The sequence below is a fragment of the Helianthus annuus genome, chromosome 9, assembly GCF_002127325.2.
Source record: "Helianthus annuus cultivar XRQ/B chromosome 9, HanXRQr2.0-SUNRISE, whole genome shotgun sequence".
NCBI lineage: Eukaryota > Viridiplantae > Streptophyta > Magnoliopsida > Asterales > Asteraceae > Helianthus > Helianthus annuus.
Genome location: NC_035441.2, coordinates 159,095 through 177,804, shown reverse-complemented (window position 1 = coordinate 177,804; position 18,710 = coordinate 159,095).

Below are 18,710 nucleotides of genomic sequence, written 5' to 3'. Positions count from 1 at the left end.
TGAAAGTAACAAGTAGGCACATGTGTTCCACCCCCAAAATGTTTGGAAAACAGTAAAAGAGGGGACTATGTACTCACTTGAGGGTGCTTAGAAGTCTTGAACAACAACCAAGCAAAGCTAGAGGGATTACGGAAATCAAACGGCACCTATATAGGTATCTACATTAATAAACGGACCTATCGGAGGATCGGGTAGTACGAGGGTTCGTAAACCAAATAAGTATGGGAACTTATGTAATATGGTTTAACAAAGCCTACGTACTAAAACGAAACCTATCCTAAGTGCTTTTGACCCATTACGACCCGTTTAGGTAGCTTACGCTACTTTAACGCGTCGCACGCGTAAAACGCGTTCGGAAAGCCTAACTAGTCCTATGACAAGTATTATATGCCTTAACATGTCTAATATTGTTGCTAAATCAGTTTAGATGTCAAAAATTAAGTTACATATGCTTAAAATGAATTTATGCGTAAAAAGGGCATTTTGGTAATTTACCTAAGGCATATAAACTACCTATCATACCACTATTTAAACGACGTGACCATAAGGTATAACCTCGGAAGGTTATTCCCTATACAACTATGGTCACCTAAAGTGTTTGGTCGGATCCTAATGATCGACCAAATGGGTCGGGTTCGAAAGTATAAGCGATTGATTAGATCGCTTACCTTTACGACCCTAAACAAGCACAATTCTAAGAGCGACGAGCTAAACATGCTAGAACATGTTTAGTAAAGTTAGAAAACAGGTTTGGTATTAAAACAAACGGTTTTAATACCCTAGAGTAGTTTGGTTACAAAATACGCGAGAAAACGCATTTTGGCCGAAACTACGACTCGTCACTGAGCCTAGATAACGTGGTAATCAGTAGGTATAGTCACTGGGGGCTATAACCATCGTGATTACGCTCACGTTATGAAGTTCAAAAGAACTTCGCGTTGACCATAAACTGGTCAATGCAGAAAGTCAAACATAGTTTGACTTTAACGCTAAAACGAACGATAAACGCGAAAGAATACTTACAGAAGGTCCCCGCAAGATTTGATTCCAAGTAATCTCAGGTAGGAAGTGCACAAACACAACCACTTAGAGAAAACTCAGATCAAATGTGAGGGAAATGGGCAAGGCAAGGTGGGTATTTATAGATAAACAAGAACCGTTAGGATCGTTTCTCGATTCCCGAGCTTAAATCTCATCCCTACACTTGTACCCACTGATTTGCAATACAATGGGCACCCAAAACCAGTCCCTAGTAAGTTAGAAAACCATTTGCAACCCACTAAAACAGCTGGAACAGGCTGGAAATAGCTGGAACCATTTTCTGCTGACCTGGGACACCTTTACGGACCATAAGAGGTCCCATACGGTCCGTAAGGACCTAAGGTACTGGCAGAAAGCTTCAAACTTTGGCAGAACAGGCCCCTGCATACCTAAAACTTGATTTTTGACACGTTTAAGTCCCGTTAACCTCATTTCAAGGCTCTAAAATGAAGTTAAAGTATAGGGAACATAAAACATGCTCAAAAATATGCCGGATGTCGGTTCGTTTGGCCGTATGATTGCGTTGTTCGGTTAATTACGACGGAAGTCGTAACGAACGCAAAAACGGTCCAAATTGCGCAACGAATGGATTTTTGACAAGCCAAACACTAAAACATAATATTTTAATGCTTACATAAATTTTTGGATGTCCGGATGTATTCAGAACGTAAGTTATGCGCGAAAATGCAAACTTATGCACTTTTTGACGCTTTTAGTCCCTGAATGAGCATAATGTTTATTTTAGCACACTGAACACCTCAAAGCCTATTTCTAAGCTATGTAAAGGATATTTAAGGTGTGTTTAACTTATGGCCATGTTCCGGAATGTTCATTACAGTTCAAATTGACATACTTTCGCAGTTTGTCGAATTTAGTCCCTGTAAGCGAATAAACTTGATTTCGGCATACCAAACCATCCAAAACTTATTTCTAAGTTATGTAAGGGTTATTTAAGGTATGTTAAGCCTATTTCAATGTTCTGGAGTGTTTGTTGCATTAAACTGGTTATATTTACGCATCAGATCGCGTATAACCTTCCAGAAAGCGATTTAAGGCCCGAAATCGAACAAGAATCAATATGTGCAAACAATACACATACTTATACAAATCCCAAGTATGAAATACAATATTTCATTGGTTTGGTATTTGTTTGATGGTCGTGGTGACACAGGTGTCACAGTCTCCCCTACTTTAGGAAATTTCGTCCCGAATATTCGTAGGAGTCTATTTTGTGACTTTGTGTCAAATAGCCACCAAAGATACGCAAGGCAATATCCTGTTATTCCCTTAACAGAGACTTTTCAGAAATGGAAATGAAGGAAAAATCAGGGATATTCATTTCCCTTCGATGGAAAATTTTCAGAAACAAAAATGCACAGAATGAGTCATTTTCCTTAGTGGGTATCCTTTAGAAACGAAAATGCACGGAATGAGTCATTTTCCTTAATGGGTATCTTTTAGAAACGAAAATGCACGGAATGAGTCATTTTCCTTAATGGGTATCCTTTAGAAACGAAAATGCACGGAATGAGTCATTTTCCATAATTTCTTCAGAAACAAAAATGAACGGAATGAGTCATTTTCCACAATTTCTTCAGATACGAAAATGAACGGAATGAGTCATTTTCCACAATTTCTTAAGATACGAAAATGAACGGAATGAGTCATTTTCCACAATTTCTTCAGATATGAAAATGAACGGAATGAGTCATTTTTCACAATTTCTTCAGATACGAAAATGAACGGAATGAGTCGTTTTCCACAATTTCTTCAGATACGAAAATGAACGGAATGAGTCATTTTCCACAATTTCTACAGATACGAAAATGAACGGAATGAGTCATTTTCCACAATTTCTTCAGAAACGAAAATGAACGGAATGAGTCATTTTCCACAATTTCTTCAGAAACGAAAATGAACGGAATGAGTCATTTTCCACAATTTCTTCAGAAACGAAAATGAACGGGGTTAACTCTAGATACAAGACAAAACTTGCCGTGGTTTTTGTGCACTAAATTCCATAATTATGTATGCATCCATAATTACGTAATTCCTTGCACAGTCCGCACAGTTTGTTTTGTAATGTTTTGGGGAAGAATATCAAACTTGTGATGAGGGTGACTAGACTACCATAGGGTCCTTTTAATTAGATCAATAAATGATTTATTTAATTAGACCACCTATGGAGTCCTTTCAGCTATATCATCACATGATATTCCTAACTGGATTTTTGGATCCATCTGTTTAACTAGACCACTCAAGGGGTCTAATTATGGAATAGTACAATATAATTCAAGGGTCCTTACTATCACGTAAAAGCCCATTGAGGATTTAATATAGTACCTTTGGATATCCTACTATGAATCCCTTATACGAAGATATGGAAGATTCTACGAGGATTTGGATAAAAAATTGGATCACAAAAACATAAAAGGGAACACATAAGCACATAATCACATAGTTGTTTAACTTGATTATCAATTTGTTATCTTTGGACGCGGATACTTAAAGCACACCAAGAATCCAATCCGTGGATTTCATTTGGCACTTTAATCACTTTCAAGAATCTATCTATAAAGATAGAATGATCTACCAAAGATTCGATTTCGTTTTCAAGAAAACGCAATAGATCATAAAATGGAAGGATTTTGGGGGTAGTATATTTTTCAAGGAATACGGCTCCTTGATTGTCGGTATTGAAGGGGATACATTGTTTATACATGCCATCACATTTGCACATTGCAATGTAAAATAGAAAGATTTATTTATAAACAATGATAACAACTGTTTCATGGACCTTGACAACAAAAGAAAATAATACACAAGACATGATTATTTCTAAAGGGTGTTGTCTTCTAGTCGGTCAGATGCTCATCACTGTGCTGGATTAGCATTAGCAAGCTTTGGGCAATTTCTTCGGAAATGACCCATCTCGCCACAATTGCAGCAAGAACCTGGTGGAAAGCGAGCTTGAGCAGGATTGTTGTCAGCTTGATTTGGTGCAACTGCAGCTCAGCAAACCTTTGTTGTGTGACCTTTAAGTCCACAAATTTGGCATTCGCGGCACTTCACCCTAGCATGATGATGAAGGTTACATTGGTTGCACAAGGGTGAATTTCCATTGTATGGCTTCCTAGCAGGGGGTTGAGCTGGTTGGTTGGGGACGGCTTGATCATTGTGAGTAACCATGGCAAAGTTCTGAGAAGCCTTTCGCTTCTTTGACTTCTTAGGGGATCCAGTTTGTTCATCCATGGTCTTTGATTCCTCGATTGGTTTCGATTCCTCGACCGGTTTCTTGTCACCCTTTCGGAAAAGCTTACGTTTCCTGATCTGAGATTCAGTTAGGGTAGCAGATAATTCAATGGCCTGTCTAACTGTGGTAGGATTACTACTAGTAACAATGTCTTGAACTGAGTCAGGGAGACCATCAATGTATTTCTCGATCGCCTTATCCAAAGGCGTAACCATGGAAGGACACAACAGGCTCAGCTCCTCATATCGATCGGTGTAGGCTCGATGTTCACCGTTGTCTTGCTTAAGATCGTCGAATTCCCTTTCCAGGGCCCTGATCTCATGACGAGGACAGAATTCCTTCATCATCAGAGCTCGAAGCTCTTCCCATGTTTGAGCTAGTGCCACATCGGCACCCCTATCTCTCATCACACCATTCCACCACGTCAAAGCTCGCTTCTCAAAGACACTAGAAGCGAAGTCTACCTTTCGCTCGTTTGGGCATTGAACATGCCTGAAGGTGCTCTCTAGACTCTCGAACCATTGCAGAAGTGCAGTCGCTCCTTGAGATCCAGAAAACTTTGATGGCTTAGCTGAGTTAAACGTCTTGAAGTTGCAAGGGGCATTATTGTTATTGAGAGCTTGGTTGCATTGAGCAACGATGTTCGGGATTGCAGCAGTCATTTGCTGCGTAATGATAGCTGCCAGTTCTTCATTAGGTATCTGATTGTCGCGTCGTGGAGGCATTCTAAAAGGGAAACAAGAGAGAGAAACAAGTGAAATGGCATTGGGTAAGAATAGGAAATTACCGACCAAAAGCATGGGTGATGGTCATTTGTTTGAACCACGAAGCAAACAAACGACACACAAAGGCTGAATCAAAGTAAATAGGTCCCCATAATGTATCGCGAAGACATGCTCGCCTATAAGTGGACACTCACCCCAAGAGTTCCCAGGTAAGAGTGACTGGTCCGATACTGCGGATTTGTACGAACACTCTAGCCTTAGACAGAAAACTCAGGGTACAGGCACCCACCCTTCCAGTTTGCACGTGTTCACATTATTTAGACCCAAACTTTGACGGAATTTTGAAAACTTAAAGGGTTCGAAACCTTATAACTAAGGGTTCAAAACCTAGTAATCAATCATCCTAGAACAGATGATTAGTTTTCAAAGCAGATCAAATTTATGTTCTTGTTGTGGTTGTCACCTAAGGATAAGTGACGGTATTGTTTTATGACTAAACGCAAGTAAATCGCGTTAGGGTCCTAGGAAGGTTATAGTCTAGGTCAAGGCATTACTAATAACCTAATTCTCTATAACCATTGGCTCTGATACCAACTTTTATGCCACACCCCGACCACGTAAAACAACAAAACGTGGCGGAAACGTCGGGGAGTGTTGTAACAGAATCATTGTTTCACAACCATGGATTAAACAAATTGTTTTATTGAATTAAAAGGGTTACAATGTCTTAACAATAAAGAAACATAACAAAATTAACTAGTCTTGCATCTTTTAATGTCACTAAGGCCTCGTCCAATCCTATGTGAGCATGCATTAATATCATCATCAAACTTCATCAACTATTGTACCTGAAACACATGTGAAAGTACGTCAGCATAAAAATGCCGGCGAGTACATAGGTTTTATGAAAAATAGGATTCATGACTTAGGTTTAAGAAAATGTTTAACAAAAACTTGTCATGAATCCAGTTTAAGTGTTTGCTTTTATAAGACGTTTGAAAATCGATGATAGATATGTATAGTTAAAAAGAATGATGTAAGGTTAACTGAATAACCAAGTAAAAATGAGCTTGTATAAAACAAACTGTTTTGTAAAACTATGTCTTGTGAAAAATATGTTATTTATGTAAAAATGTATAAATCCAAATGAATGATTTAAATAACGCTACGCCATGTAATATAATACAAGCACTTATATATAGGAAGTACCAGCGGCGTATCCACCATGCTTGTATCACATTACACACGTCTCGTTACCCAAATCACTTACCCACATAAAACACCAATGTAAATTGCCCATGTCTAAACCGTTGTCAAATGTCAATCAAGTAATGTGTAAACAAAATGTCATGTATGGCAAGTTAAATATGTAATAACCAATCCATAGGTAAGAATGCACAAACAATGTACTAAGTATGCGACGGATGGACATACATAGCATGATACAAAGTATAAGATGTCTTGTAAAACGATGTACTAAGTATGCACACAATGGGCATACATAGCATGTGATGTGAAATGTACTAAGCATGATGAACATACTTAGCATGTGATGTAAAATGTGCTAAGTATGCGACGGATGGACATACATAGCATGATACAAACTATAAGATGTCTTGTAAAACGATGGACTAAGTATGCACACAATGGGCATACATAGCAAAAACATAATAAAATCATGTACTAATAGTGTACTAGTGAATCATAGCAAGTATATGATATAAAAGCATGAAATCATGAAAGTAACAAGTAGGCACATGTGTTCCACCCCCAAAATGTTTGGAAAACAGTAAAAGAGGGGACTATGTACTCACTTGAGGGTGCTTAGAAGTCTTGAACAACAACCAAGCAAAGCTAGAGGGATTACGGAAATCAAACGGCACCTATATAGGTATCTACATTAATAAACGGACCTATCGGAGGATCGGGTAGTACGAGGGTTCGTAAACCAAATAAGTATGGGAACTTATGTAATATGGTTTAACAAAGCCTACGTACTAAAACGAAACCTATCCTAAGTGCTTTTGACCCATTACGACCCGTTTAGGTAGCTTACGCTACTTTAACGTGTCGCACGCGTAAAACGCGTTCGGAAAGCCTAACTAGTCCTATGACAAGTATTATATGCCTTAACATGTCTAATATTGTTGCTAAATCAGTTTAGATGTCAAAAATTAAGTTACATATGCTTAAAATGAATTTATGCGTAAAAAGGGCATTTTGGTAATTTACCTAAGGCATATAAACTACCTATCATACCACTATTTAAACGACGTGACCATAAGGTATAACCTCGGAAGGTTATTCCCTATACAACTATGGTCACCTAAAGTGTTTGGTCGGATCCTAATGATCGACCAAATGGGTCGGGTTCGAAAGTATAAGCGATTGATTAGATCGCTTACCTTTACGACCCTAAACAAGCACAATTCTAAGAGCGACGAGCTAAACATGCTAGAACATGTTTAGTAAAGTTAGAAAACAGGTTTGGTATTAAAACAAACGGTTTTAATACCCTAGAGTTGTTTGGCCGAAACTATGACTCGTCATTGAGCCAGTAGGTATAGTCACTAGGGGCTATAACCATCGTGATTACGCTCACGTTATGAAGTTCAAAAGAACTTCGCGTTGACCATAAACTGGTCAATGCAGAAAGTCAAACATAGTTTGACTTTAACGCTAAAACGAACGATAAACGCGAAAGAATACTTACAGAAGGTCCCCGCAAGATTTGATTCCAAGTAATCTCAGGTAGGAAGTGCACAAACACAACCACTTAGAGAAAACTCAGATCAAATGTGAGGGAAATGGGCAAGGCAAGGTGGGTATTTATAGATAAACAAGAACCGTTAGGATCGTTCCTCGATTCCCGAGCTTAAATCTCATCCCTACACTTGTACCCACTGATTTGCAATACAATGGGCACCCAAAACCAGTCCCTAGTAAGTTAGAAAACCATTTGCAACCCACCAAAACAGCTGGAACAGGCTGGAGATAGCTGGAACCATTTTTTGCTGACCTGGGACACCTTTACGGACCATAAGAGGTCCCATACGGTCCGTAAGGACCTAAGGTACTGGCAGAAAGTTTCAAACTTTGGCAGAACAGGCCCCTGCATGCCTAAAACTTGATTTTCGACACGTTTAAGCCCCGTTAACCTCATTTCAAGGCTCTAAAATGAAGTTAAAGTATAGGGAACATAAAACATGCTCAAAAATATGCCGGATGTCGGTTCGTTTGGCCGTATGATTGCGTTGTTCGGTTAATTACGACGGAAGTCGTAACGAACGCAAAAACGGTCCAAATTGCGCAACGAATGGATTTTTAACAAGCCAAACACTAAAACCGTCCGGATGTATTCAGAACGTAAGTTATGCGCGAAAATGCAAACTTATGCACTTTTTGACGCTTTTAGTCCCTGAATGAGCATAAAGTTTATTTTAGCACACCGAACACCTCAAAGCCTATTTCTAAGCTATGTAAAGGATATTTAAGGTGTGTTTAACTTATGGCCATGTTCCGGAATGTTCATTACAGTTCAAATTGACATACTTTTGCAGTTTGTCGAATTTAGTCCCTGTAAGCGAATAAACTTGATTTCGGCATACCAAACCATCCAAAACTTATTTCTAAGTTATGTAAGGATTATTTAAGGTATGTTAAGCCTATTTCACTGTTCCGGAGTGTTGTTGCATTAAACTGGTTATATTTACGTATCAGATCGCGTATAACCTTCCAGAAAGCGATTTAAGGCCCGAAATCGAACAAGAATCAATATGTGCAAACGATACACATATTTATACAAATCCCAAGTATGAAATACAATATTTCATTGGTTTGGTATTTGTTTGATGGTCGTGGTGACACAGGTGTCACAAAGGGAGCCCCGTCCCACTCATAATTTTACATATACCCGTGTCTGTCCATAAGTCCAAGGGGACGTTATGGGCTGTCACCCATAATTGGACAGTCGCAGGTTCCACCTTTTCTAGGCATTGGCCCGGTTCCCATTTCCTCAAAAACAATGGAATATTATTCACAAACCAGGGACCCCCTTCCAAAACCTCCTGGAGCCCTTTTTCACTATAGAATTTGAAGTAGTAAAAACCTGAAGGACTCTTAGTTATTTCAGCAATATCATGATTTTTCCAGTCCCGTTTCAAGCAGTAATTAACCCTGTTAAAGTCCATAGACGTTCCTAAAAAATAACCATAGAGATGATGGGAGTATACCTTAGCGGATTTTAGGAGGTCTTCTGCTGTGATAACCACTCTGTTCTTACCTTCTGGAGTGGTGATTGGGGGAAAACTCAATTTTGACTTTAGCAGCCTGTTGACTCATCCGAATTCTATCAGCAATTGACTGACTAGCCTTTGTGTTAGCATTTAAATTCAAGGGTTTGGGGTGATTAACGGGGTGCCCCCTGCTGCCAATGTAGCACCTGCATGACCCTGAGCAGCAGAGCCACCGTTCACCACACCTGTGCTACGAGTAACTGACTCAATCTGTAGGCTCTTGCAATGCATCGGAGTTGAAACCTCCCACCGGTATATCTGAGATAGACCCATCAGCAGGGAGCTGCAAATTAGGATTGGGAGTTTGCTGGTTCGTAACCTGAGCAGGGTCAGAAGCCGATTGAGGGGTATCCTGTTGAGTGGACTCATTTTCATCTTCCGTAGACCAACCTTCCTCCTCCAAGTTATCCTCCATGTCAAAATCAAGGGTCTTGGTAGGGGTTGGGACATCAGTGGACACATAATTGATAGTACACGGCGACTTAGTGGGTGTAGCACTAGCAAAAGAAGAAGGGTTACCTTGTTTGATTGCATTCAACACTGAATCAAACGATTTTGTTGATGCATGGAATGTCTGTTGACTACGTCTACATTAAGTCTTAGGTCAAGATAGGTCAACATAGGAGCTTAAAAGTCAAATTAGGTCTTAATGTTGTAGTTTCGCTTTTATGTACATAGGTTAGAAGTAGTTCCGCTTATATGTACATATGGTTCCGCTCATATGGTCATCAGGTAGTTCCGCTTATTTGTCACTTGGTAGTTTCGCTCATATAGATTGCCATAAGAGCGAAACCTACAGTCCTATAAATACCTGATGTGATCATAATTCATGTACGTTGGAGCGGAACATGTTCATGCTTGTGGTAACGAAACTCTGTCAAATTTGAATCAGAAAGCATCAATAGAGAAGGAATTGAAAAGGAAAAGCTGTGTAACTTCATGTGCATTGATTCCGCCTTTGTATTTGAAGATGAACGTTCTCAACTGACTGTTTAGGGTCGGAACACGGTCCAACAAGTGGTATCAGAGCTCAGGACGAGGAGTTCATACTACTACAGCTTGATTCTATAGAATTCTCTCATTTCTACTCACTTTCTCTCATACTTTTTCGATTTGAACTGGTTCCTACGGTTGAAATGGTCTTATTTTTTAGTATAAAGTGTGAAACATACTATTAACAAACCCTAGAAAGATTTAGGTTAAAACACGGCTTAAAATTGGGTAAAAACCAGGTTTCGCTTATTCGGACATCACAAGTTTCGCTCAAAATTACCTAGTTTCGCTTTTACGAACCTAATAGTTTCGCTCATACGGAAGTATAGTTTCGCTCATACGAACCATAAGGTTCCGCTTATTCGTACATTGTAGTTCCGCTCATTCATACATTGTAGTTCCGCTCATTTGTACATTGAGTAGTTCCACTTATTCGGACACTGAGAGTTCCACTTATTCGGACACTGATAGTTCCACGTATTCGGACACTGATAGTTCCACTTATTCGGACACTAATAGTTCCACTTATTCAGACACTGATAGTTTCGCTTATTCGGACACTTGCTAGTTTCGCTTATAGTGACATACAGATTTCGCTTATTTGTCACTTTCAAGCTGATTTCGCTCATTTGTCACTGTTTTTCAAAATCTTGAAAATTTGTCTAAGTGTTTGTTGATTTTGCAGGTATATTCAAGATGGATGACATATTCTGGAACCCGTTCAGCGATATGTACGCATTCTCTGGAAATTCTGGAAACGATGATGCTTCGCTAAGCAATGCGAATGAGAACCCGTCAAATGCGAAGAAAAAGATAACAGAAGCTTGGGAATCTGAAAGTGCCTTTGGAACCTTCAATAAACCTCCAAAGCTAATGGCTATCGAGGAATACAGTCGGTGGTCAAGAAAGTTTGAAGATTGGTTAATGGCATTCGTATTTCCCAGCTGGAAGAGTTTGAAAAACAGTTATGAAAATGGAAACAAAAATGGTGAAACTTTAAGATCAGCTGAGGAGATTGATTCATTTGTAGCTGAAGAAAAATGTGTGGCATTGTTATTTCAGTCCGTCCGGGAAGACATTATTGCCTTCATCGATTATTCAAATGCAAAAGATCTCTGGAAGAAGCTAGGAACAAAATGTTTAGGAAGTTCTGAAATTGTGAAAAACAAAAGAAAACTTCTTAGAAAAGAGTTTGATTTTTTGGATGTTTAAAGAACGAGTCAGTTTGTAAAATGATAGAAAGGTTTGGTCATCTGAAACTGGAATTAGCACGACATGATATCATATATCCTGAGGATGAGCTTATCGACAAATTGTTCGATTCGTTGCCTGACGAAATGGATTGGAGATATTATGCGTTGATGCTGAAGAATACCATCAAGGATCCAGAAAAGTTGACTTTAGATTTGCTGATTGAGAAACTCGAGAGTCACAAGTTGGAACTAAAGAAGACATTTAAAGTCAATCACTCATCTTACCAGCAGAATTTGGATTTGTATTATCCAAAAAGCATGATGCCAAAAGCAACTTCTCCCAAAACTGCTTTTTCTGCTGAGAATGTGTCCACATCAAGCAAAGAAAGTCAAAGTGGTCAAAGCAGTGGAAATCACAGTGGTTATCATAGTGGATCTTCATCATCTGCAAGTCATTCTGATGCAAAGAATCGTTTTCAATGCAACATTGCAATAGACTTGAAGAATGCTCAGAATTTTGATGAGGAGTCGGCCAAACAGCAGATGATCTTCCTAGCATCGGTGTTGGAATCGTATGAAGGGTTAGTAGCTAGGAAGATAGGCAACACCAACTTAACGAAGGAAGATTATGATCAGATAGATCCTGAAGAAATGGAGCTGATCGATATTCGTTGGGCTATGGCCAGTGCTGTTCGTCGAGCACAGCGTTTCATGGAAATTACCGGCAGGAAGACAATTGGTGGTCCATCTACCAAGCTGGGGTTCGATAAATCCAAAGTGACATGCTTCAAGTGTAAGCAGAAAGGTCACTTCAAGCGAGAATGCAGAAACGCATATGCTGATGAGTCGGAGAACCCTTTCAGAGATGATTACTACAAGAAGGCGATTTATCACCAGAATAAATCTGAGCCACCTAGATTGAAGTAGGTTGAAGACAACAAAGAGAAATCTAGAGCTCTTCCAGTGATTTATGATGATGAAGGGTATGATTGGAGTAAAGAAGTTCTACCAGAAGAAGATGCGGTTGGTTACGCATTCATGGCGAAAAACGACGAACCTATTCCTTGGAAAGATAACCGAACTAAAGAGCAGAAGTATAGATACAGAAAAATGTTGGCTGAAAACAGAATCATTAGAATTTCTGGTATCTATCTGGAAGCGAGGGGAGCGAAAAGATGGGATCCGGACAGGGAGTGTTATCTTGACCCATATGGAAATATTGCAATCGATGACAAAACGCTTGATATCGAAGCCATAATCAAGGAGTACAAAGAAGAGGATGAGTTTTGGCAGAATAAATGGTGGGGAACTGGAGACGAGAAGGAGAAAGAAGAAAAAGAGAGGAAGGAGAAAGAAGAGAAAGAGAAAAAGGAGAAAGAAGAGAAAGAGAAAAAGGAGAAAGAAGAGCAGGAAAAATCAAAGAAGATTGATACTGGGGTTATTGACACAACGCAGGAGTTGACTGCTGAGAACCTGGGAAAAATGGCTGACAAAGTGCTGGCTGCTAAGGCACTTGAGGTAGACTCTAACTCCGTGTCTGAGTTAAAAAGCCAGGTCAGTTCAAACGTGTCAACAAATGCGTCAGGTAAGAAAATTGATGGAAATGTTGATTGCAAAAATTGCAACAAAGAGTGCAAATTTTGTAATACAGTCACGTATCTCAACGGTAAGAAAGTTGAAGATCTGACAGCAAAGGTCAGAAGCGTTGAGAATCAAATTCTCGATCGTGACAAAACTGTTAAAGCTTCAACTGAACGGATAAGAGAATTAACTAGTCAAATTGAAAAAGATAAAATTGATCATGAAAATTTTAAAAAGGAAAATGAAAAGTTAATTCTTGAAAACCGTCAGATTTCTGAAAATTTTGAAAAACTCAAAAGCACAATGAAAGATAGTGATGATCGTAATGGTAAAACACATAAAGAAAACGTTCACCTAAAAGCAGTGCTCAGAGTAAAAGAAGAATCAATCAACCAACAACTGGATGAAATCGCTAAACTGAAACTTAAATTTCAAGAGGCTGAAATTGAAAACGAGCGAATCCAGTTGAAGCTTAACAGTTACAGCTCCGCAAGCTTTGTTTTGCAACATATTGTTCCCAAACCCATCGGGAAAAACAAAGCTGGCGAAGATGTTAATTCTGATGGAACCGGGGTGGGTTTTCATAGAGTTCCACCGCCGATTTTGGATAACTACACGAAAAAGCAATCGGGGTTGGTTGAAATTGAAGAAAAAAGTGAAATGAATCTTCTGGATTCAATTGATGTCACGTTCACATCTTCCAATGACGATATTGTCCAGAATGATATTGTAAAAGGTGTTGTTGAAAATGTGCTAAAAACAGATAGTGACACTACTGAGGAAGATGGGTGTTTCTTGGACAAATACATTCCGAAACAAAAGTCCAAGAACAACTTAAATGAAGAATCAAATCTTGTCATGTACAAGATGTTGGGTTCGGATAAGTTGTTTTCGGATTCAGATTTTCCGATTGAGAATGTTAACATGAACAAATTAACAAATGTTTTCAAGTTGGTCGAAGTTGAGTTGTCAGAAGTGAACAATCTGAGTCAAACAAAGAGAAAAATGAGTTTTGAGATAAATAAATCACACCACAAGAAACCTGTTAATCCACCACGTTTTTATAATAACAACAGAAACAACTGGTCGGGTGGTTATCAGGGGGGTACACCTTATCAAAAAAGAAATGTTCCAAACAAGAGGTTTGTTGAGAAGAAGGTGTTTGTGAATAGTTCAAATTCACTTGATGATGAAGAGAAAGAAACTTTTACAAGATCAAATAAAGAGTTCTTTGAGAAAAGAGCTTCACAGGCTCAGTCTGAAGGCACAAGTCGAGTTGTTGATACTCGAACATGCTTTAGATGTAATCAAGTGGGTCACATTGCACGAAAGTGTAACAATGCGAAGCCTAAGACTGAAACTGTGAAGGTTCAACAGAAGAAAGTTAATGTGAAGGGTAAAGCACAAATGGTTGTTGAGAAAAAGAGTGTGAAAAATGATAACACAAAAGTAAAAAATGAACCCATAAAGAAAGTTGTAACAAAAAATGACAAGTTTTATAAACGGGTTGCATTATCTCAGCAAGTGTGGAAACCTAAAACAGAGACGAAAATTTCAACTTCTGAAGTGAAAAAGGCTGAAGAATCAATTCCGATTGATTATGATGCGAATTTTCCACCTCTTAAGGCTGAAAATTTCAAAATTCAAATTGCGAGAGTCAAGGTTACACCTAAGGCTGATGAAGCCTGGGTGGACTCAATGTTTAATTAAACAGTTTGAATTGCCGGAGCTTCCTGGATCGCGAAGCATGAATCGTCATCTTTATTGAAGTTGGTTAAGTCAAAGTTTGTTATGTGCAGGATCTTCCAAAACTTGTATCCAGATGGATCATGGATAGTGGAGCTTCAAGACATATGATAGGGAAGACTGCGTTGTTGTATGATGTAAGAAACATAAATGGAGCATACGTAGGTTTTGCGGGTAATCAAGGAGGAAGGATCATTGGTGAAGGAACGTTATCCAACGGGATTGTGATGTTTGAGAGAGTTAACTACATTGCTGAGCTGGAGAATAATCTGTTAAGTATCTCCCAGATCTGTGATAGGATGTATACTACTCACTTCACTGACAAAGAATGTTTGATCTTGAAACCGGGATTTGTAATACCTGAGGAATGGATTATCATGAGGGCACCGAGAGTTAATGATATGTACGTGTTGGACATGAGTGTAGCTACTACAACCACGGGTCAGGCTCATTGTTTTGTGTCCAGAGCAACTGAGAAAGAATCGAGATTGTGGCACCGAAAGATGGGGCATATTCATCTAAGGAAAATGAATCACTTGGTGCACAACGATTTGGTTACAGGAGTTCATGTCAAAGGTTTTCATCTGGAAGGGGAGTGCATTAGTTGTGTTAAAGGCAAGCAGAAGAAAAAGTCACACCCTACAAAGCAAGTCAATTCAGTTTCGAGACCTCTGGAAAGGCTTCACATGGATTTATTCGGTCCTGTGAATGTCAAGAGTATTACAGGAGATTACTACTATTTGGTCGTAACTGATGATTATTCCAGATTTTCGTGGGTTTCTTTCTTGAAGACGAAAGTCGAAACATTTGATAGTTTGATGGCGTTGTTCAAGAGAATTGAGAATCTGTACCAAAGGCGTATCAAAAGAATTCGAGTGATAATGGTTCTGAATTCAAGAACAGCAAGATGGAAGAATTTTGTGATGAAAGAGGTATATTGCATGAGTTTAGTGCTCCGTACACTCCGCAGCAGAATGGAGTCGCAGAACGTAAAAACCGGACACTAATCGAGACAGCTAGAACTATGCTCGCAGATTCAAAGTTACCGATTAATTTTTGGGTTGAAGCTGTTTCCGCCGCATGCTATACGCTCAACAGGGTTCTCACTGTCAAGAAGTTCAACAAAACATGCTTTGAGCTAATCAATAATCGCAAACCGAATTTGAAGTATCTAGAACTGTTCGGGTCACCCTGTACAGTTATAGAGCCTCATGGAAAGTTTGGTCCGAAGTGCATTGAGGGAATATTTGTTGGTTAGGCAAATCCAATGCGACGTGTCTTCGTTCCAAGTGAGAAGCGGATTATTGAAGCTGCAAATGTTGAGTGTCAAGGTTATACTATGTCGCCGCAAAATCCTAGAGATTCATAGCGTTATCATTATGACAAACTTTGGGATTCGTTTGACATGAAAGAAGAATCAGAGGAAGATGAAGATTTCTTTGATGAGCTGGATATTTTGCGTGAATATGAGTCGCAGCTAAGGTTCCCAGCTGAGTATTCTAGAAGACCTCGGGAAACTTCAAATGACGATGAAGCAGGTCCTAGCAATGCTGGTGAACATGATGATGAAGTTATTCCTGGTAATCAGACGGATGTGAATGATAATCAAGAAGCTGAAAACATGCCAGTATTTGATCATGGTGATTCAGATTCTGAGGGGGAGCAGATCTAGATTTCAAGTCAAACAAACCAAGTTGGTGAACAAGATGCAGATCAGAGTGTTACTAATCTGGAGGGAAATGTAGATGTTCCAAGCGAAGTGATGCCACGAACTCTTTCATATCATCCAGAGGAGTTGATCATAGGAGAATTGCAAGCAGGCGTTCGCACGAGACGTCAAATTGACCAGGGCCTTACATGTTTTTATTCTACAGTAGCACCTTTACAAACTGAATTTTCATTAAGTTGTTTCATTTCGCAGATTGAACCAAGAACTTACAAAGAGGCGCTTACCGAAGACTCTTGGGTCATTGCAATGCAAGAAGAGTTAAGTCAGTTTGAAAAGTTGGGAGTGTGGAAGCTAGTGGATTTGTCGGATGGTCATAGAAAAATCAATACAAAATATTTAAGTGTAAGAGAGACGACAGAGGAGTTGTTGTACGAAACAAGGCTCGACTCGTTGTTCAGGGCTTTAGTCAACAGGAGGGGATTGATTTTACAGAAGTCTATGCTCCTGTGGCACGACTAGAGGCAATCAGAATTTTCCTTGCATTTGCGTCTTGGAAGAGCTTTAAAGTATATCGGTTAGATGTAAAATCGGCGTTTCTTTATGGGAAGGTCAAAGAGGAGGTTAATGGCGGACAGCCGCCGGGCTTCACCGATCCGATCCACAAAAACAAGGTCTACTTATTGGACAAAGCGCTGTATGGTTTACACCAGGCCCCAAGAGCTTGGTACGAGACTTTGTCTCAACAGCTACTAGCCAACAGTTTCATACGTGGAAAAGTGGATGCCACTCTCTTCATTAAAGAAGTCGACGGTCATCTTCTGATAGTACAAATTTACGTGGACGATATAATTTTTGGGTCAACGAATGAAAGTCTGTGCAAAGACTTTGAATCAGTGATGAAGCAAAAGTTCGAAATGTCATCAATGGGGGAGATGAAATTCTTTCTGGGTCTACAAGTTGAACAACTACCTAAGGGAATTTTCATTCACCAGACGAAGTACGTTCGTGATATTCTAGAGAAATTTGGGATGTCAAGTTCTACTCCAGCTGTTACCCCACTTGCAACAAATCATGGGATTCACCCAGATCTCACCGGAGACAGGGCTGATGAAACGTTTTATCGATCCATGATAGGTTCATTGATGTATCTAACAGCTTCACGTCCTGATATCATGTACCCAACGTGCCTCGCAGCAAGATATCAATCTAACCCGAGAGCTTCGCACATAATTATTGTGAAGAGGATATTGCGCTACCTGAAAGGAACTCCTTCATTGGGGTTGTGGTATCCTTGGAAAGGCGATTTTATGCTCGAAGGGTATTCCGATTCGGATTTCGGATGCTGCAAAGTCAGTTCAAAATCAACAACTGCAGGTTGCCAGTTCTTTGGACCTCGGTTAGTCACCTGGCAGTGTAAGAAACAAACGTCTGTGGCGCTATCTACATGTGAAGCGGAGTATGTGTCTGCTAGCAGTTGCTGCTCTCAGATCCTGTGGATACAGCAACAGATGCGCGACTACGGTTTGCAGTTTCTTAACACACCTCTTTTTGTTGATACTGAGGCCGCTATTAACATAACAAAGAATCCAGTACATCACGCTAAAACTAAACACATAGAAATTCGTCATCACTTTATTCGCGATTGTTTCGAGAAAAAGTTGATACGAATTGAGAAAATCCACACTGACGAACAGAAAGCTGATTTACATACCAAAGCTTTTGATAAAAATCGGTTTAAATATTTGTTAAAACTGAATGGTATGAAGCTTCTATCGGTGTCGGATGGAATCGTGGGCGCTGATGAGAATACTGTTGCGGATGAAGACGAGAAGCAATCTGCAATGGTTTGTCGATCTTTTACGTGTTTTGGTATTTAGGGGGAGTAGATATATGTATATAGTTTATGTTCATAAAATACAAAAACAGTAAAAAATGCAAAAATACAAAAACATGATAAAATTTCAAAATCCAAAAACAATATAAAATCTGAAAAAGAACTTGTGTTTATAGGGAAAATGATAGTACATCGGCTAGAAAATTACAGTATGCTAAAGAATTGTAAAGACTAAATGAGTTAAACAGTCTCACTGATGTTGTGTCGATAGGTTTTCGCACATTTAGTAGATTTATTCGGGATATAAACCTAAAATTTCAAACTTGTGAAATTCGTGGGGAACATTACTTGGATATATAGGTAACCCCTGAAATCTCGTT